This window comes from Anser brachyrhynchus (genome assembly GCF_964034855.1).
Source record: "Anser brachyrhynchus genome assembly, chromosome: 24".
In the NCBI taxonomy this organism is placed as follows: domain Eukaryota; kingdom Metazoa; phylum Chordata; class Aves; order Anseriformes; family Anatidae; genus Anser; species Anser brachyrhynchus.
This window is the reverse complement of record NC_137717.1, coordinates 1,767,180-1,788,078: the sequence shown is the minus strand read 5'-3', so window position 1 is coordinate 1,788,078 and position 20,899 is coordinate 1,767,180. Positions and strand designations below refer to the sequence as shown.

Genomic DNA, 20,899 nt, shown 5'->3' with positions numbered 1-20,899 from the left:
AGTCTTCTCAAAGCCCGGATGGTGGAAGGAAATAATGTGCTTTGGGTTCATGTGGCGATTGTATTTTGCTTCTTCCCCTTGGTGGCATTTTCTTTTGTCATGGCAGGTCATGATCTCTTTAGCTCACGCTGAGTTTGTTTTTGACAGTCTTGGCTGTTTTACAACATGGATGTTTTGATTCTTCCTTGCAGGGACCTCTTTTGTGGCTGGATTTATAGCAGGGATCAGGAAGATGCCAGGACATCAGTAAATATCGGAGCATTAGTAATAGGCAAAATGTTGTCAACAGCTAACACGTAATGACTGTATTCCTGGCCGCAGTAAGCTGGAATTTTCCAAGTCTCTGGAAAACCAGACCCATTACAGTGTTGTACCAATGTGGTTTTGCATAGAGGGCAATTGCTGCCTTGTACAAGTAGAAAAAGACAAAATGTGATTAGCTGCTTCCCTGCCATTGCCTTGCAGTGTAATTAACACAAATAAGTTCACTCTTATTTAAATCAGCTCAAGCTTCATTTATTATATGTGTTTATTTTTTTTCCGGTCCCTTTTGAATCCTGTGCTGAGGGCAGGGCCAGGTTGGCTGCGGGAGGAAAGCCCTGAGAGCCCACGGGGCGCGGACAGCCACCAGGGCTCGGTCACTGACCGGGATGGCTCAGTGTGTGTGGTGCTGAGCCGCGGCCGCTTCGTGCCAGCACACTGCAAGCGGGGCTGCTTTATTTTCCACCAGCGACCTGAAAACTTGATCTGCCTTCAACATGCTTTTAAGGTGGAAGCGGTGGTTTGATGCTTCCTGATCGGAGCTCGGGGAGATGCCCATCTGTCCTCGCTTTCCTTTTTCCCCTTTGTCTTAGTTCTGCACTTTATAAATTAATTTTTATAATCGTCCTTTAAATGATGGAGCAGTTGAAATGAGCTCTTAGTCAGAATTACCTGCATTAAAGATCTCTTAAAAAGAGAGGCATAAAAGTAATTAATTGCTTCAATTATAATAATGTGGCTTAGCTTGTGGTTTTCTGTTAGAAAAACCTGCTTTTGATAAGTCAGCTGTTCTTAAAAGGGAAAAAATAAAAGTGCTTCAGGCTGGAAGCTGGCATGAAGGAGTTTTGAAATAAGGTTGTTCACTTTGTAATGTAACAATATAAGTTAACACCATCGATCCTGGAAGTGGTACCCTGTGCTCGAAATGTGCTGCTGGGATGGGAGAGCTCAAAGTTCGGGGGTTTTATTTCATGTGCCTCGTCCCAGCCCAAACACGGGTATTTTAAAGGGCTGACTGGTTCCTTTTTATGGTTGCTGGGCTGTACTTGGTGTGGGAAACACCTCCAGATTGTAAGAACATCTGGCCTGAAAAGCTTGGGCAGCTCTGTCTGCTTTGCATGGTGTGCGTGGTTGTTGCAGGTAGAGCAAAGCTCCTCGTAAAAAAATCTTTCGGTCTTTTAAACCCAGGTAATGCACTCTCTGATTTGAGCCCCATCTTCAAAGATTCTTCCCATCTTTCTTAAAAAGGAAAAAGCTCATAAGCTTCTATATTATTGTTTTCTCTCTAAAAGTAAAATGAGTTTTAAAACAGGAAATATTTAAGCAGTACGGTCTGTGTATTGCTGCTCAATATCTGTCCCCATTGCTACACAGAAAAAAAGAAAAAAGAAAAAAAAATCAAAAGTAGGAGGATGTCTTCATTAGAGGACAATATCGTAGATTTCGTTTTTAATTTTTGTCTTAAACCTTTTAAGGAACTAGGGTTTTCTAGCATGGAATTCATATAGTAGAGGTCTTGAGGAAAGAATAAAGTACTCATTAAACTTCGTAACCCTGGAACGTATATAAAACAGCTTGCAATTAGACTTAATTTTGATGCAAGTTAACAGAAGTTTTGTTAATGTTTAACATCTTTATGGGTGTCATTCTTTGTAAATTTGAACTAATTAAGTCCAAAGGGACAAAATAATATATTCTGTATGTGTGGTGATGCCAATGCTCACTTTGCTTTTGGCGCTTTTCCTCTTTTTGTGCAAGTTCTGATTCTAGTAAGTTGCCAAAAAAGGAACTATTTTGCTTTTTATGCCAAATTATCAGGAACCATCTTCCTTAGTCTGTGCAGGACTGCAAGCCGGCTTTGGTAGAGACCTGATGCTTGCTTGCATCCCCCGAGTTCAATGTGTTTGCTGCTCAGAAGATTTGGAGTTGGATTTTTGTTGTTGTTTTTTGTTTTTATTTTCCTTAAGAACATTCTGTTAAGACTATGCCCAACTGGTTTGGGGTTGTAAAGTCTTGGGTGACTGTAGGCTGTCTGATGTTTCCTTAACAGAAATGTAAACTGGTCATTTATGGTTGTAATTACAAATTTAACGTTTATTGCTCTCCTTGAATATTTTTGGTGGGACCTTATCTTATCATAAGGTGTTTATAGGTATCAGTAATAGTACTGGAAAATCCTGCTGAGTGTGTGGTAGTCCTAACACATCTGGGACCTGCCCCTGCCCCTGGCAGAGCGTCAAACCTTCCTTGGTGTGCAGGCTCTGGGGTCTGCAGTTAGCAGTTTGTAAGGCTCTGCCCAGTAAACTCGTATGGAAATAAGGTTTCATACAGTTGAGTGAGAAGATCTTTAACAGGCTCTACCATGGCTGTGCCAAGCCTCTAATGCTAGGAGCGCTGCGGAGCTCGGAATAGGTTGTTAATGGTGTTATTGATCGGAGGGGTAGAAAGTTCCTCCAAGCTATGGATAATTCTGATCACTTCCTGGTGAATTTGACTTCTGTGTAGCTATAATCACTACACCAAGCTTTGAAATGACTTGTAAGCAGCAATGCTAATAAACCGGTAACGTGCACTGTTGCTTTGAACAGCAAAGCTGCAAGGTTCCTTTGTAAGGCCCCTCGATGCGGCAGCCCTTCAGGTGCCTTGGCTCAGGTCTGGCACTGAACTTGTGCAAGGGAGATGCTCAGCTCCTCTGAAAAAGACAGGCTGGTAAGATCTGCCTTTCTGTGAGTGCTGTTACAGTCTGTTTAATTTCAGACAATCTATTTCAGGGTTTTTTATCTGATCAAACACTTGGAAATATGTAATGATAGGCAAGCGTGGAGCTCTGGTGACACAATTCACATCAGTCAGGCTGAGCAGAAGAAATGCAGATTGAACCTGGAAGGGGAGGAGAAACTTGTAGCAGCAAAGCACACAGAAGGCAGGTTTAAAAGAAAATGAAATTTAAAAAGTACAACCTGCTTTTGACATTCTGGCAGTGCTTTCAAGTAGTCAACAGTTTCTGCAGTTGGAAGCTGTCAGGTTATGTTAAGGTCATCCACCCAGACTTCTTAAGAGGGAGGTTTTGCCCTTGCGCGGTTCTCATTCTGCTGTCTTGGCAACTTTAATGTGTGCTCAGGTGTTACGGACCTCTTAATCTTCCCCAGAAAGCACGCTGAGTAGCACTCGCTGGAAGGAGACTTGCCTGCGCTCCCGCAACCAACCTGTGGCTCAGCCCGAGGTGCCGATGCTCGGCCCATGCCAAGCCCTTGCGAGCTGATACGGCTCCTGGCACGCAGCGAGGGAGGATTAGTATGTTTGGTTTGATGCGAGGCTGTGTTGTGTTCAGCACCAGGATTTAGTCGAGCATGAGCTCTTCATTGATTTCTAGAGGAACGAGGTCATTGTAGGAGTTTTTACTGCTTTTAAAAAATAAGCCTTGGTAAAACAAAGCGGGTTTTGTTCTCCTCATGCACATGTAATAATGTCCTCTAATAGCAGTGGTTTTCCATGTGCAGGTACCCAGAAGAGGAATTAATATCTTCAGCTGCATGATCTAGCCAACGTGGCAGATCACAGGAATAAATTACTGCACGGTAACGGGCAGTCAGGAGATGCCGCCTTTACCATCCCCGTCTCAGCCAAGTCCTGCTTCACGAGTGGCCGCTGGGGCTCTGCAGCCGACGCTTAATTTCTGGTTGATGTTGAGTAATTTCTCCAGTGTCCTGTAGATTCACAAACAGATACCTATTATTTATTATTATTTATTTATTTAAACTTCTGTGAATCCTCTTTTGTCATTTGCTGTTCTTGGAAGCATAAAACTTTTTTTGCAATATGTGATGGAAAACATACTTTGGCGAGTCAAGCAGTGATTTAAGTATATTTAACATTATCTTAACCGGTAGTTGTGGTCTCCTGAATGGTAGTCTGATGAAATTTTTTTTTTCTGTGGAAAAGAAATTAATATTTTATGCCTATTGTTCATATTCTGTGGCATTTTATGCATAGTATCACCCCCTAGGGAATTGCAAGTCTCAGCTATCGGTCTGCCTGATGGAACGTACCTGTCATGTGAGGTTGGCAAGAGCACAAGTAGATATTTATTTTATCTACCTAAATGATAAATTTGGGGAAAGACAAAATTGGGTCTGTCAAACTGCTGTTCTAATTGCACTTCTAATAACATAACACCTGTTTTTTGTTGGTAGCTATTACCAAATAAAAGAAACAGATGGGTTTGCAGTTCAGTGGGAGTGGCACGCCTTTGAAGACCTGTTTCATTATCTTCACTCAAATTTGGAATGAAGATGCCCTCTCACCAAGAACTGCAAGGGCAGCTTGCTTTATCTATGCTAAATACACTACCTCCTTGGACAGAAAGGGAAATGGAGGAGCACTTAACGAAGCTGTCCTAGCGTATAGCATCCTCGAAGTAGGGCTGCCCCGTGCTAAATGTTGTACAGGCACGCAGACGACGAGTTTGTTATTGCAGTGATTTGTGATATAAATCAGAGTTAACAAGGGAGGCAGGATGTACTGCCTCTCTCAGATCCGTGCAGATGGGTACGCGCTCTGTAACGCGCGGTCTGTGCTTTGTTGCAAGATGGACTTAAAAGAAGCAAGCTGTTGCGCTCTTCACCACAGATAGCGCTGGTAGCTTTTTAGCTTCTGAGCAACTTGGTATCTTTTTGGTCACATTAAAATCAAGCTGTGAATAAAAGCAAGTTATTGATTCTTTAAAACAAAAAGGTTCTTTGCCAGCCAGTTAATGAGCAAAGAACGCTTCCAGTTTCCGCTTTGTGTAAGCGTTTAAGTTGTAACATCTCAATTAACTCATGGCAGGGCCCTTCCTACAAGGCTGTACAGTGTAAATACCAGCCTGAGTCACGAAGAAGGAATCAGCTGCTGCCTAAGCTGAGTTTGGGGGAGGTCTCTGCCAGGCTTGTCTGGTTGCAGCTGCGGAGGCTTTGGGGTGCTGGCGTGACCATCACTTAGAGCCCTCTGGGGACAGAGATGCCAACAGTGGCTTACTTAACTGTGCTGTAGTTGGTGTAGATTTTTGCTATAACCTTTTAATTTTATGCTCCCCTTTTAATATTTCCTTTAGCTCTCTGAAATGCCAGTAGGGCTAATAATAACTTCTAATATGCCAAGAGATGCCTGAGTTTCAGTGGTGCATCTGCTTACTCAAACCCAAGCAAGTCCTGTAGTCCTGCTCAACTCCTTGCTGCAACATCCAGAAAGAATGGCAGTGTTTTGTTTGTGGGCTTTCTTTTGGTTTTTGTCCTAATCTGGTGGGGCACCCAGTGTGTCAGCTTCTCTGAACGGGACTTCTCATGCCTGTGTTACATAGGCACAAGATGAAGCAACAGCTTAGAAGCGTTACTGCAGAGAACATCTGTTAAATATATCTGCTATTCAGAAATATTCTAGTGTTTCTAGTACTGCTGCTGTAATAGGAGAGCTCTTGGACTGTCTTCTACACACGTGGGAAGAAATTGCTACTGTAAGGAGAGTGGAGGCTAAATGAAGGAGGCAGGATGAAGTGCTGTTGTTCCCATTTAACAAGCAGAAGAGGCAATATGTGCAGCGATACGCTTCTCTCAATGCCAGTAGAAGCCTGAGAGTAGCATTCAGGTCAGCTTACTGATGTGTATGTTTTTGTGCTCAGGCTTTTTTTCATTTTTTTTCTTTTCAGAAAGGTGGGGAAATGTGTAAAATTTTAGCTTGAGGGTTGGTTTGTTTATCCAGGCTTTGAAGTCTGACCCAGGTGCATAACGTATCTGAGATCCAACATGTATGAGTGCCACTATGGCTGTGGTGACAGCTGTTGTGCCCCCCGGTCAGAGCACAGGAAAGTGGGTTTCTGAAGGCTTTGGATAAAGATAGAATACTTCTGGCTATTCTTTTCTACTCCAGAACTCTGCCCCTTAGAAACCTCTGGATCAAGACAGCAGGGAAAGCAAAGCCTGTCTCTCCGCCAGCTGTCTGGATGAATCCATTTAGCTGGCTTGAAGGGAAAGTAGTCCAGCTAATCTTCTCCCGCAGAATTTACAAAGTATTCTTTACTCATCTGTCCCTTAGCAGTGACAACACAGGCAGCATTAAGCTCTATAAAAATGATATTACTAGATCCATTATAATGTCATTATCATTAGTTTTGACTACATGAGAAGTAAGTGCAGCAGCTTTCATGCAAAGGCTTGCAGTGAGCCTGTATCGTTGTGGTACCGAAAGAAACCATAGGCTTCAGCTGGGAGTTTTGTTGCATGCTTTAGCTGTGATGTAGAAAAACAGAGGAGGATCCTAACCCAGAGTCCGAGCTATGTACCATACGTATGTCAGCCATAGCAATCATTACACCCCTTTCTCCATCAGTTATCCGTGGGCTCTTCAAAGACTGTAGCTACCTTGCAAGGTATCTCCAGAAGTGTTATTTTTCATTGGTAATGCTTAGCTCTAACATCTATTTGCATCTATAGTCTATATGCCAATAGGGTGAAAACAGATAATGGTGGAAAAACTTGACCAGCTCCAGGTGCGTTGTTTTCCAGGCCCTCCTGTTCCTTCTCAGTAGCAGCTCTCCCACTGCAGCTAACTGGAATTTCATCGCATATTCTGGGCTGCCAGGCAGAGGTGTCCTTTGGCCTCTCGGACTGCATTTCAGCTGCAGAAGCTGGTAAAAATAGCCACGCTGGGAGTTTACTGGAGTGTGTGTTTACAAAGAAGTGTATGTTTTGAGGCAGTGCTGCAGGTATTTGAAGACATCGCTCACAAGCAGATTGTGATGAGCTAAATTGAGCGGAACTTGTGCACCAACTTCACAGGGCGTGATCTTGCCTGAATGCCAGTTGTTTAAGAAGTATGCAAGTTGAGAAATGGAAGACAAAGATTCCCTTAAAAGTATAATTGGATGGGTGATATCTTAGGCCTTTCTGATGCATCTTTTTTAACCACTTCATATTTGTAATGTACCAAAAATAGCTGTACAGTCTGGTGTGGCCATCACCAGTGCAGCTGGGAATAGATTTTAATTGATGGATCCTGTTAAACTGTTAGCGGCCATGCAGTCATGAGAGCCATTAAAGTGATATTTCTTGTCCCTGCTATCAAGTCGCAGCACAGTATTATTTTTTTTACTGAGTATGTCAGCATTTGCAGTGATAGCATACCAGGGTCGTGTGCTGGGTTTTTAAGTTTCTCAGCGGTGAGAGCTGCTGACCGCTGACTTCATTTCCAGGTACTGTAGGAGATGGTGCTAACATGAAAATTTGGTGTGAGGAATAAGTGACAAGCACATCTTCGGAGCCCAGTTTGTTTTGTGATTTTTTGAGATGAAGCATTTCCCTTGGTGCACATAGAAGGAAAAAAAGCAACATTTGACTACAGCACTCATGCATTATGCCGAGGCTGTGCTCCAGCATGGGCAGCGTGGAAGTGTTTTGACTATTTCACTGTTTCCTTATGTATGTGTGCAGCATGTTAGGTGAAAGAACTGGATGTGAATCTTCATGAGTTGAGAGGAGACTGGTTAAACCTTAACAAATTCCAGCCTGGAGTTTTAACTTCAGAAAAAACTGGCTGCTAGGGGCAGGGGGCATGTGGGGGGAAAAATAGCAGCAGCCTCATATACCCAGACAGCACTTAAGAATGAATGCTTTCCCTGGTCCTCTATCCTGCTGGTTTTTTCCTTTTAAAAAAAGAAAAGTACGTAAGCAGGGAGCAGAGGGACGGAGAGGCTGTACTCATGGACCAGACAAGCTGGCAGAGCACTGGGGTTGAGATGCAGCATGCGAAGACTTCAGAGAGTCTGGAAAGCAATTGACCTCCTCTCCAAAGTGCAGGCTTTGCAAAGATGTCCTTATGAGCCAGATAGTCAGCAAGCACTGCTTGGGCAAGAGGTTATCTTGCTTTAGTTGATAAATAGCATGGGCTGTCAGCCTTTCTATAACAGATGTAGACTTCTAGATCGAGTTTAGTCACCCCTTTGCTTGAGCCAAAGGAAAGAAGTTGGGGCTGGGTTGCTTAAAGAAGGGACATGGGCGCTGGCCCTGCTGTGAAAATAAGCTGTGCCTGTTCCGTTAGGAACCCGTGAGGAGGCTGGGGTCAAAGTAGAAACCTCCCTGTCCTCCAGCCCTTCACTGGGGGCTGGTACCTGTCCTGGTTTTGAGTCTGAATTTGTGCTCCTTCCTAAGGCTTTCCTCTGCTCCCTGACCTGCAGAGGTTATTACTGACTATTTCTGTCTTCAGAGTGGCAGCTGCCATCCCTTCCAAACGACGCTGCTGTTCAGAGGGCTGAAGGTTGAAAACTGGAGCCGCGTGCTCCATCCTACCCACTCCGTCACCTCCAAGGGCACGCACTGTGCGTGCTGTGGACAGGCCAAGCAGGTGGCCAGCCAGAGAGCCCTGGCATCAGCCGCGTGCCTTGCGCTTGCCCTGGGGCAGCAGTATTCGTGCACAATCTCTCGGGCTCCAGGACCTGCTGAGCTCGAGGGACAGAATCCTTCCCACATGGAAGGAGCCTGTTTTAACCTGGGGTTTGGAGGGGAGAGGAGAGAGGGAAGACTCACTGCTAGTTTCTTTGTGGGTAAGCAGGAAACATCCATCCCTAAAGTGCACAAACCCTCCCAGTGCTGTAAATATGGAACCAACTATCAGGGTTATCTAGTGTTTGCAGTTATTTTTACTGAGCCTTGTGATGAACTGCACAAAACTTCGCAAGGAGCTACAGCTGCACCAGTGATGAGGTGAAATTGCAGAGGGTCACAGCCTTATCAGCTAAGCAAGCCATCAGAGTCTTCGCTTCCTGCTCATTTTTTCTGCCGTGAGCTCCTTTCCTGGCTCACACCCTGACCTTTGTGCTTTTCTCGCTTGTTTTTGCCCCCTCAGCCTTGCAGCCTGCTGTTTGTACATCTCTTTCTCTCCTTCTGGCTGCTCATGCCATATTTTCCCTAACTTCATGGCAGTTTCTGCTGCTGTCCAGTGTGGATTCGATTTCCGAAGCTCTGGACGATGCTGCGCCATGAACAGAAAGAAAGCAGGGAGCGGCTGCTTCGTTCTGCTGAAGCGACCTCTGCTCCTTGGCTTCCTTCGCCTTCTCTTCCTCGCCCCTCTTAGAGGGTCCGACGCTCTCCCCTTGCTCGGGCGCGCTGCCTCTTGCTGCTCCACCATGTCTTCAGCCTCCTCTTTCTCCTCCATGGCCACGGCTTTCCAGGTTTCGGAGCGTTGCTGTGAAAGCCGAGCGCCAGCGGCAGGCTCCTGGCCGGCTTCAGCCTTCTTCTTGATGGAGACGTAGAAGAGGAGGTGGTGGCGCTGCGGCCCTCGGGGCGCGCCGGCCGGCGGGGCCATGGCGCCGCAGGGCCCTCAGCTCCGCGGCCCTCGGCGGCGGCGATGACCTCACAGCGCGACTGTGACCTGTGAGATCCCGTAACCAATCAGCTGGGGCCCTGTGTGCGCCCTGCAGCCCGATTGGCCGGGCGGTTGGGGTGATGTCATAGCCGCGGTGACGCAACGCGGCTCCTTCCTCCCCTGGCGGCGGGGTTTATCTCCGTTTAACGCCCGGTGCGCTGCGAGCGTGTGTAATACCCGAGGAGATAACCGAGCGCCTCTAATTTTTTGTCATGATAAAATGCGGAGCTGCTGTTAGCTGCTGAGAGGTGGCAGCTCATAATGTGAAAATGGTTTAGTAGCAGCCCTAAAAATAATTGTATGTGACAGCTGCTTCTTGGTTCCTGTCAGGATAACTACTGTAATTTAAATCTGCAGCTCTTGGACTACATGTCTAATTTATTTGGGTGGACTTTTCATTAATTTGAAAGGTTCTGAGGGTTTAAAAGCCTTCATTAATTACATTTTAGTAAATGAAAACGTAGCGAGGTTCTGCAGGTTTGTGTGGGAACATTAAGAAAGAAATTTCCTATGTTTTGTTTGCTTGTTTTCAAAAGGTTAAACCAGTTGTTCCTGGGAAATGACTATCTTTTCTGCTCCTCTCAGAGTTTTTGTGGCTAAGAACAAGAGCATAAATAAAACAAATTGAAATTTTGACCATTCATTGTAAGTACAACATGACTTCTTGAAGTTCCCAGCAGCGTTAAATATTCATATGTAGCGGATCGCAGAAGTGTTAAATTATGAAACAGCCCCGACTTCTGTAGAACTTGTCTTTTTGAAAGGTAAAGATGGGGGAACAAAAGACTGGAAGTAGGGAGTCATTCCTGTATTACAGATGACTTTTTTATTACATAATTCTGTTGCAACTAACAGGGCTTCTGTAATTGCCACGTTGCTTAATTATGTCAGAGTGAGGGTCAGATGGCTTAATTGTGACATCATTTAATTATGTCAGGATTGGGGTCGGATCACTTGTCATAGTTTACGTAGAAGCTTGTGGCAAAACCCCGGTTCCAGTCTAGATGTTGATAAAAATGAAGCCTAGACAAAATACTTGAACGTGGTGGTGCTTTTGTGCTTCGCAGTTCGCCTTCTGTTTACTCTCACTCCTTTTCAAGTGACCCCGCAGTAGTAAATAACAGGAACAGACTCTGTAGGACCATAAGGCTTCCTCCTTTCATGTCATGGCTTTTTTTGCTTACTCTGAGCAGAGAGGGTGATTTGCATTCCATTTATCTATCCTGCTTTCCCTTCCGTTTTTTTTCCTCTCAAAAGAGAACCTGCATTTGTGATTATTCTGGGGCAATGAAATAATTTCATTACAGCATTTAGAGGTCTCTTCAGCAGGTGCTTTATTATCTCAATAATTCAGCCTAAGAGACTTTCCAGATTCCCCAATTCCCAGAGTTCAGGAGCTACAAATAAAAGTCTTTTGCTCTTTCCCTGATTTGGTTTATTTAGCCTCATTTATCTGTGTTCTTTCCAGATCTTCCCCAGGAATTTCATTTAAATGTGGAATTGACGATATTCGGTGAAATTGCCTTAAGGACTGCATTGTGTTAAAATGCACATGAGACAGCGTGCGTCCCACTTGGTTTAGGTCATTTATAAAATTCACTTTGAATTGAGGCCATTAATCTGAACTCAGCAGAATGTTTGCTTATGTCCCTGAATTACCTACATAATTCATCAAAACAGGCCGGCTCTGTTTAAGTGAATCCTGGGGCTGGAGCGCTGGAACGACCTCGTTGGTGCCGGTGCGGGGCCCCAGCCGGTGCTGTCCCGCTCCTCCCCGGTGCCGAGAGGTGTGCTGGGGTTTGGCAGGCCGTACGGCGCCGTAACGCAGCAGCTTTATTGCGGTAACTTCCTCTGTGCTGGAGGCTCCTCAGGTAGAACAGTGATTGTTGAGCACAAACCATCTGAGGGCAGCAGTGCCCAGTGATGCCCACCTTCTGATGCGCTTGCATCCGGGTTTGGGCAGAGCCTTTCCTGTGGCTGTGACTGCCTTCATCTTCTCTTCGGGGACTAGTGGGGAAACCCTTTCCTTAGCTGCATGTTGAGCGTACACAGCATGCATTTATAAACCTACAGGAGCTCAGTAACTTAGAGCCTACCGGGACTGGATTGTGGTTCATCAGTGGAGCCAGAAGCCTTTTGGGCACGTGTGCTGTCCTCACGCCGGAGTGGTGCCTTCGAAAGCCAGCAGAGAAGGCTTGTGCTCATCCTGATTTCACATTCCTTGGTCCTGTCCCCTGCGAGAGGTTTGTCCGTCAGAGGCTGCAGTCAGCTTGACACCCTGCCATGAGGCATCTGCTCTTCCACGCGCCGTCCTCATGAGGAGAGTGTTTCACACTCGTCTTAGCACATTGGGAGGTGGCTACAGCTGGGAATGGCTGTGAGGTTGTTGCTACCCCCTGCCGCTGCTGTCATACACGAGTCAGGAACATCACAAAAAGGTAGAAAAAGAGTTATCTGATAGGAGCTTATAGGGAGCTGTAACTTAAAAATGTCTCGTCCTGATAATGCACTAAGGTACATCGAGTTTGCCGGGTGTTTTGCTAAGGGAAATTCAAGTGCAGAATAGGCAAGATATTCTGTGCCACAATACGCTTCCAGTCTTTGCTTTCATTAGACAGTGTTTACCTAAAAGGTAAACCACCTGCTCCAAGCTGCCTCTCCCTTTTGTTGGGCTGCAAAGTCAGTCTCTGGTGGAAGGTGCTTTGCCTAATAACCGGCAGCATCTCCAAGGGGGGGGTGGGGAGGGGGTGAGCGTTGCTGTCCTTACCCGCTTGTGCCTAGGTTTCCTGAAGAATTCATGGGAGATGAGGGAATGAGCCCCTTCGTGCCGATGCTGAGTATTCAGCGTGTTGTCTCCTTGTGGAGTGGTGGAATTTAGATCAGTCGGCGGGCTGCAAAACGGTTGGGATAGGGCTATTTGTTTTATCATTTGGGTATACATAAGGGTATCCTGAAATTGTTAGTGCGTTTTGTCCATTTTCTTAACTGAATCCGATCGAGTCCTGCGGCTGTTCTAAAATACCTGCTTAGTGTCGTTATCTAGTCAGTGCAGTCGTTGGAAATGCATCCTGAGACTGCAGACACCTAATTATGGGGAAGAGATTTTGCCATCAGTCCAGACAGAAGAAAATCTTTGTTGTGGACCTGTTTAGATTGCTAGTGAGAAGCAGAATCTATAAAGCTTATATATAATACATAATAATGTTTCTCTAGTATCTGACACTTCATTAAAAACAAAAGAAAAAGAACACCTCACCAGCTTAGATGACTGGCTCACTCATCCAAGACCTTACCTTTCTGCCTATTAGTTAATGAGTGTTGATGAAGGTGTGAAATTGGTTCCAATTTGCCATGGTAAGTGAAAATTTCATGCTGGAAGGAGTAATGTAAAAGGTAATGCAGGAAACTAACAAATCCAAAAGACACTACATGGGTCGCATACTGAAAAACGTGAAGCCCTGGCTTTCCATTCATTGCCAGAAAGCTGCAAAGGTCGGCACTGCTCGAAGTTACTGCCTCACCAGCACCAAGCTTTTCAATGTATGTTGGCTGTTAATTTGAAAGAACATTTTTTTACTATTTCTTTTAAAAAGTGAAAGTAAAAACAGCCCCTTGACAGAACCTATCAAGACACACAAAAAAAGCAGGAAGATGAGAAAAATGTCACCGCTCATGATGATGTTAATTATAAGGTAAATGAATGTTGACATTTGAGAGTTCAGTTGAAAAGATCAGACACGCTAAGGCGTATAGGATCTATGTAAAGTATGATGTAGAGAGATGCAAAGTTGTGTAATGTCTGAAAGCTTACCATTTATAGAAGAGCAGAAGAAAGGAAAAGGTTCAGCACTGTCATCTTTGTCGCTTCTCATAATTATACAGTGTGAATCTAAAGATACTTTTGAAAGCTTCTTCTCTTGTAGTCTTTCTTAGTCAGATTTGTGATTGCAAAAAAAAAAAGGACCCAACATGGTAAATGTTATCTTTAAAACCACAGGGTAAATAGAAGTAATGTGTGTTACCTTTCATAATGTGATGATATTTTGGTGAATGTTTTGCCTTTAGTAGAGATAGAAGTAATCTCAGTTGCATAAAGCTAAGGTCAAAGACTTAATTTTAATCAGAATAGCTCTCTCTTTAGCAGAGGTGTACACGCGGGTCCTTTTAGTGAAATGCTTCTTCATAAGCTATTTTTGAGGTGGCAAACGCTGCTGCTTTTCTTCCTGGACAGAAACCAGCTAAGAAAATGGGAGTAAGACACATCCTTGCCATTTCTGCTGCTGCCGCCTTCTGTGAAGGTAAAGTGCTGTCACTCCGGTCTGACAGCGCAGCCAGCCGTTGTCATCACGACTCAAGTCCAGAGCCTGGGAGACTTGATTCTGGGCCCTTCCAGGCTGGAGTAAGGAGTAGTTACCCTTAGCAATACCTCCAACTGTGTGCTGGCATGCTTGCCTTTAATGTTACTGAGGGTCATCAGGGAAGTTATTACCAAGGGTGGCTTTTTTTCCTGTCTCCTCCTTCCTGCCATAAAATTGTGAGGTCTGTAAAGTCTGGTTGCACCTTGCAGAGGGGCTGTTCAACCACTGCTTTGGGAGTTTGGGCTGCCAGACCACTGAAAAGCCAAGTGCTGGTTTTAGAGCAGACACCGATGCTGCCACGTACCACCTCTCTTACTCAGTCACAGGAAAACCATCTCTCTGGAGGTGCCTTGTCCTTGACCTACTAACTCTGTACAGAAACGCGATTTATCCACTTTGCATGCCTATGAAGAGTGCGCGCTTTCAACGTTTTCTCCTTCTTTCTTGTTTCCCCATTATTGTCCTGACTGTGGCAAGCTAAGGTCACTGGGAGGAGAATGGTCTCTTGTGCTGAACTGGTTTTCAAGATGCTGCTAAACCATGCCAGATCTTCAGCTGCATGTCATAAAGGCTTTATTTTCTCTCTAATTCACACAATGTTGCCTTTTTATTTCTGATCCTTTTTAATATGAGTAGTTACTCATGTTTTCCACTTTAGTGCAATTATACCATACTTTGCCTTTTCTCTTTTGCAGGTAGCTGACAAGCTTGTTGAGCCATTACATGGTATTAAATGAAGTAATTGCAATATTAAGTTCCTTCCATGCCATAAAAAAAAAAAAAAAGCTATTAAAGAGTAACTGCATGATACTGCCTAGAGAACTGGGCTTTGGGCTAAAAGCAGTGCAGGGGCATTTTGGGGGTTTTGACCACCCTAGGGTGCCTGGGTAGCAGGGACTCTCCTGCTTCTCTGCCCTCTGCCTGCTCTGGCAGAGGATGAGCTCGGGGCTGGTTTCAGATCCCTCATCTGATGGACTGACTGCTATCAAACGGGCTCTGCATTGCTGGCTTCAATGGGAATTAAACATCTCCTGCACCACTAGAATTCATGTCCCCTGAGGAAGAATTTTTGGCTGATACCCAGACGAAAGTATTATGAAGCTTTTTCTTCATGGGAAGACCATTTTACTCTGCTCATTGTCTTGATGGCACGGCCAAGGACATCATCTCCACAGGTTACTGGGATCATAAATGTTTGTGGCTGTTCCCTGTTGTCTCGCTGGGTTGCCAACAAGATCATCTAGTGAGGCGCTGTGCTTAGATGTGAGGCTCATCATTTACTTTATCCTGATGTTGGGGCTGCCTGTGCTTCTGGTTTGTCAGCTGGGGGCCTCGCTCCGCTCGTACTTTGTCATGAGCTTCTTGCTCGTCTAACCCGCGACACGGCTTCTCTTTGCATGAAGTACAGCTCAGATGCGTTACATGTGGGGAAAAATAAAGGACAAACTGCAAAGCCATCTTGTAAGTGAGGGGAAGGGACATCACGAAAACGATAAGCAGTTTATTCTAGAGGAATTATTTTAAATGCTGTATGTAAATGCTGAAGTGCTGCGAATCCCTAGATAAGATGCTGTTGGGTAAGATAACAAAGGTTCAAGGAGTACTGATCTCAGGAATATTTCTTGATAGCATTTGTTTGAATTGAACATGCTGCCTGTTTTTCCTTGATAGTGAGATCACCTCTCTCTCATGTCTACTGTGGTTTGAATTGTATATTTTGGTAACGTTTGTCAACAGAACAGACAATGAGCCTCCCCCCATTAGTTGATTTTTATTTTAATGCACCTGTTATTCATTGTTACTGGAGACTTTTCCTTTTATCAGAGAGTGTCCTCTCTGGGAGTGAAGTGAGGGTGTATAATTTAATCTCGTGGCTGTAAAAATCCATTCCCGGTTGTAGTCGTTGGCAATTTAACAGTGGCGCAGCAAATATTAAATGACTCACCTGCACTTCAATAGAGTTATCATAATGAAGTTTGATGTATACCAACAGATAGAGGAAGTTGCTCTTACTTTGCACATCTTATGTACAATTACAAAAATAGCGTGTGTGTTTCCAGTTCTCTGGTAATGATTCCTCGACCCCCAAACTCTAACAATATTTCCTTTGTTTATAACAACTGCCTTCTTTCTAGTACTTCCACCTACAGATATCCGGGGCTCTATGAAGTAATACCGTATGTATTTAAAAGAAAACAAAGCTGGAGCAGAAGCAGGTCACCCAAAGCACAGTACCCAAGCCCCAGTCAATGCCCACCTCCCTCTCCAGCCGAGCCTCTCCAGTAGCACACTGCTTGGCACCGCTGCCCTTTCCATGCCGGGGTCGCTTGGGAGAGTTGATGCTAAACGTGTTTAAGTGTAGAGCGAACTCCTTTAACCTCTGTGTGCACACATACGTGTGTTTTACTAACCTTAAGTCCTCAGATAGCCTGTAAGGTAAGAAATGCACCACGTAGCTGTTTGTCTTTGGTGTGCTGGTACTGGAGGACACTGGCAAGAAGAATGGCTTTTCTCCCAGACAGGCAGCAGCTGTTCTGGCAGAGGCTGCCGTGGGCTTCATGCCAATTAAATCCCTGTTACTCTCGCTGTCCAACTCCAGAACAGACACAAGCTACATCCATTGATATTAAGCAGACAGCAGGAAACAGCCCAAATTAACTGATCCTTCTCCCTCCTCCAAACTTTTGTCTGAGCAAAGTATTTTATACAAGTGCCCTGCTTTTTGCTCGACTGTTGTGTAGCTGTAGTGTATATTCTGTACGTTAAATGACTTCTAAAATTTGTAGGCTTACTCCTGCTACACAGCTTGCTGTAGTCCACTTCTGTGACCTTGGGTAATTCCCTTCTACTTTTCTTGCTTTTTCTCTGGGAGATGTAAGTTCTTTGGGGACATAACAGGTTGTGTCCCTGCAGTCATTTACTGCCTGTAGCCATGGGCTCCATCCTTATGGACTATCTAGATTGTAATAGGAATTGTACACATTGTGGAGATTTTTGTAATTTTTGCATTGTTTTCTTAAATACAGCTGATTCAACAAATCAAATACTGCAGACATCAAATTTTCAAGGGCTGCGATTATTTTTACAATGCTGTGGTTTGCGTGATAAAATGGTACCCAAGTCCATCGACAGCTTTTTTCTTTAAACCTTTCTCATGCCTTTGAGCACAGCCAGTGAGCTGTGGGCTCTTGTCGGAGGAGGCAGCGGGCATTGCTGATAGCCCTGTTATAACCTGACTGCAAATGTATGGAGGAGATGGGAGAAAACGGGCAGGCAGAAGTTTAAATGAGTGCTTTCCTTTTCTGAAAGCTTTCACTGAGGGAATCTCTGAAGTGGAGTTGCTGCTCTGCTGTCAGATGTGCTGGCTCTCTGAGGCAGGCACAGGAGTCCACACTTTGCTGATGAGAATGTACCGCTTGATCCTCAGAAACAATCATTTATTTACTTGGATCGAATGCTTGGAATTCTCTCAACAGCAAACTATTTTGTTACACTAGCCTCTTGAAAATGGATTTTTTTAAATAATTCACCATTAAGGGTGGTTTATGCTCTTCTGCTCCAGTTATTCAATTGCTTGCTAAGTAAATATACATGATCTTGCAAGGACCTCTTCAAAACCTTTCCTTTGACAGGAAAAGCTGAAGCCGTTAATGATGACCTGGGAAAGAAACTGTTTGGGTGAGCAAAGGGGAAAAACAAGTCTTATTTTTTCCATAGCTTCATTGACTGGATGTTGCTGAAGAAGCTTCCTTGTGTCTGCCACTAGATACGGTAAAGCTCAAACATTAACTTATCAGAGAATGCAATATCAAACCTTCCGGTGTGGTTTAAGCAGGTAACTCTTTTTCTCTCTGAAGAGGCAATGAGGACAATGAAGTATTCAGTGCAAAAATGAGAATCTAGCTTAACAATTCATTGCTGTAACTAGTATATTGCACCTCTCACAGGGCTTTGATATCCTGGCAAAATAAGTATTTATTACTTTGCTGGTCTCGCATTAAATAGCGTAGTGTAAAATGACAATGTCAAACCAAGTTAAGAATCTGCTTCATTATGAGAGATTTCCTTGCAATAATCCTATATATTATACTTCTGTAGTCACTGTAGAAATTACCACGGGGACCACTCTGTACAAACGACTGCTTCTTCAACATCATCATTACCGAATCTTCTCTCCCTCATAAAAACTCCTCTCGGTGATCCCACAAAAATCTTTTTTGTTGCCTGCCTTTTTATTAGCCCTACTTTTGAGCCACAGCAGCGCTGCCCTTCCAAAGGGAAGGGGGGAGGCCTGGAAGGGGCTGGCTGCCCTGCAGACGGGGCCAGGAATCTGGAGGGCAGCCGCTGAGAGCCCTTCGTGCCTGGACCAGGGGGGTGCTGGGCTCTGATGGAGGGGACAGAGTGGTCAATGCAGTTGGTGGCATTGGTGACATCTGTGAGGAGCTCCTGAAACGCCCAGCATTAGCGTGTTGACTTGGTCTGTTCTCTGGCTCTGGTCTGTGGGTAGTTACAGCTCTGGGCCCTGAACAAACGTGGGACAGGAATGTTCTGCCTGTTGTGTAAAATACAGGAAGGTATGAGAACAAATAAATTGGCGTGTATATGTGACTTCCAGAATGAGGTCTTATCCCCAGCACATCCAGGCTTTTAAGGAGACTGCACGTGAGAAGAGCACCAGCCTGGGGGAGCTGGGCTCTCGGCCGTCAGCCCCCTGTGTCACCTTGCCCGCTTCCCCCGCTGGTGCTGTCGATAATTATAGTGACCTCTTCTGTGCGAAATGCTGAGGGATTTACTGATGGGCTGTCTGCGCAAGATACAGTGCTCCCAGGCTGCCGTTCTGGGAACTGTGCCTAGTTTTTGTTTAACTTTTGCCCTATCCCAAACACCTTGATCGGAGGATGGGAGTATCAGAAATTAATGAGGTAAACACGTTCGCCGTTGGAAACAATCCCTATCTGTATCTTCTTCTCCTCCGTTCTGCTCCTTTTGAATTTGATCCTGTGTTTGGCTTAACACTGTTTTTCCATGCCTTTTATAGCTCTCACTCAGACCTTTAATAATATTTGATCTCTTTTTTTCTTTAAGCTTTAATATACAAGACATGTATATTTTAGTTTTATGAATCTTCAGGGAAACCTCATTTACTGAGAGTCTGCTTGAATGACCTTGGAGGGTAATTGAATTCTTTTTCTCCCTCTGCCCCTGCAACCTTCTTGCAGGCATAAAATATTACAGTGGCTCATGCTGGAGACCAAGAGGCAGTTTCACTTTTAGTAGGAAGGTGCAAAAGAGGTTTCGGTGAGACAAAAGGGTTATTAATTGGATTGTGCCTTCTAGAGCGCGTGGGTTACACCGATGCTGTTCCTGAGGTTACCTGTGGCCGTAGCTGAACTTGTGTGTTGTTGCTGCTGTTAACCGTGGCTCTGGCTGTGACTGTGGCGTGTTCTTGTTGTGTAGAGAGGGCACTTCGTGCTCTTTGTCTGGCAGTGATATGCTGCTATGGAAGGATTTTTCCATTAAATTTACAAATTAAATGGATTTGCCCTATTTTTGCAGGGTGCTTGTGGCTGAAAAGCTGAGTCCTGGCCCTGTAAGTCCCAGAGCCTTGCCTAACTATGAGAGCAACTTCTCTCAGGTCCCAGGGACCCTGCGGATGAGTATGAAATGCAGAGCAGATAGGACCCTGAAGTAGGTAACTCACTGTTCGGTGATGGCTTAGGCTGCCATGCTTGGCTAAGATCAGGAGTCATTTCCGTTCCTGTTGGATACTAAACAGATAAGATTTGATTTGAAGACAGTTGCATGGTTTACTTAGGAGACTGGGGAGCAGACCAGGTGTTTGCTCTGCCAGCTCTGTGCCTTTCCCTGATCCTATAGTTTTCCCAATCTGGGAGTAGGAAACAAGGGAATTGCACAGCCCAGTGCCTGTGCTGGCGGCCAGGGGAAGGTGCCATGGGTTCAGTGGGAGGAAGATGAAGATTCTCGCTTCTTTTCCAGCTCCAGTGATTTTCAAGTTGGCTGCAGTATGGAATATTTTTATCCCTTCCAGACTTAAGAAGGAAAATAACACAATCATCACACACAACACAGTCATCTCTGGATGTTCTCATCCTGCCTTAAGCATGAAGCAAAGCAAGCGCATCTTTATTCCATCCTGTAGAGCAAAGTTGCTCTTGTACATCTGTTAACTGAGATGCCAGAACAACACCATCTTGTAACGTGCCTGCCATGCACATTGAGGCGAAGATAAGATTGAGCTCTGAAATACTGGTTGCTGTTCATGGACCTGCTTTCATTTGACCTCCTTGTAGTGCCTAATGTCTAGGGCATTGTTCTTTTGATATCTGGTAGAAGGTATTTTTACTGAGCGGAGTTTGATGCAAGGGTCCAATACCAAGTTAAATATTTTTAAAGCTTAGGTTTGGCAGCTGGTAGCACAGAAGTGAATTTTGTAACTCAGAATTGCTATTCTGGAAGGCTTAGGTTCCTGACGAATGGAAATGGCTGTCAGGATCCCAAAGTCGTGTTTGCTTCTATGGATCTATAAAGCAGTGGGGTTTTTGGTTTCAGTTTAAAGGATAACAACAAGCCTCAATCACTGTGAATGAGCCTGGCACTGCCTGCATGGGAAGTCCTGTGGTGTAACTGGTGGTGGTGAGTCCCAAGGTTTCTTCCTCTCTTGCCCATTAGTCCTGGCATGAGAGCATGCTCAGGAAAGAGGGAGTGGAAGCAACGCTTAATGGGAAGGGTTCTGCTCATTCTGAACAAAAGTTGAGCACATATGGAAGGGTTTGATAGGAGCGATGCACCAATATGAGAAAGTGGTGCAGCAGCTTTGCAGGTGTCCTGGATTTTACCTTGTCCGTCCACCAAAGTACCTTTCTGAA

At 44.8% G+C, this 20,899-nt stretch overlaps 1 protein-coding gene across 22 annotated transcripts in view; it reads left to right on the top strand.

The window, feature by feature from the left end:
* Positions 1 to 20,899, top strand: part of CSMD2 (CUB and Sushi multiple domains 2) — a 337,680-nt gene that overhangs the window by 129,731 nt on the left and 187,050 nt on the right. The gene's annotated exons all lie outside the window — the stretch shown is intronic.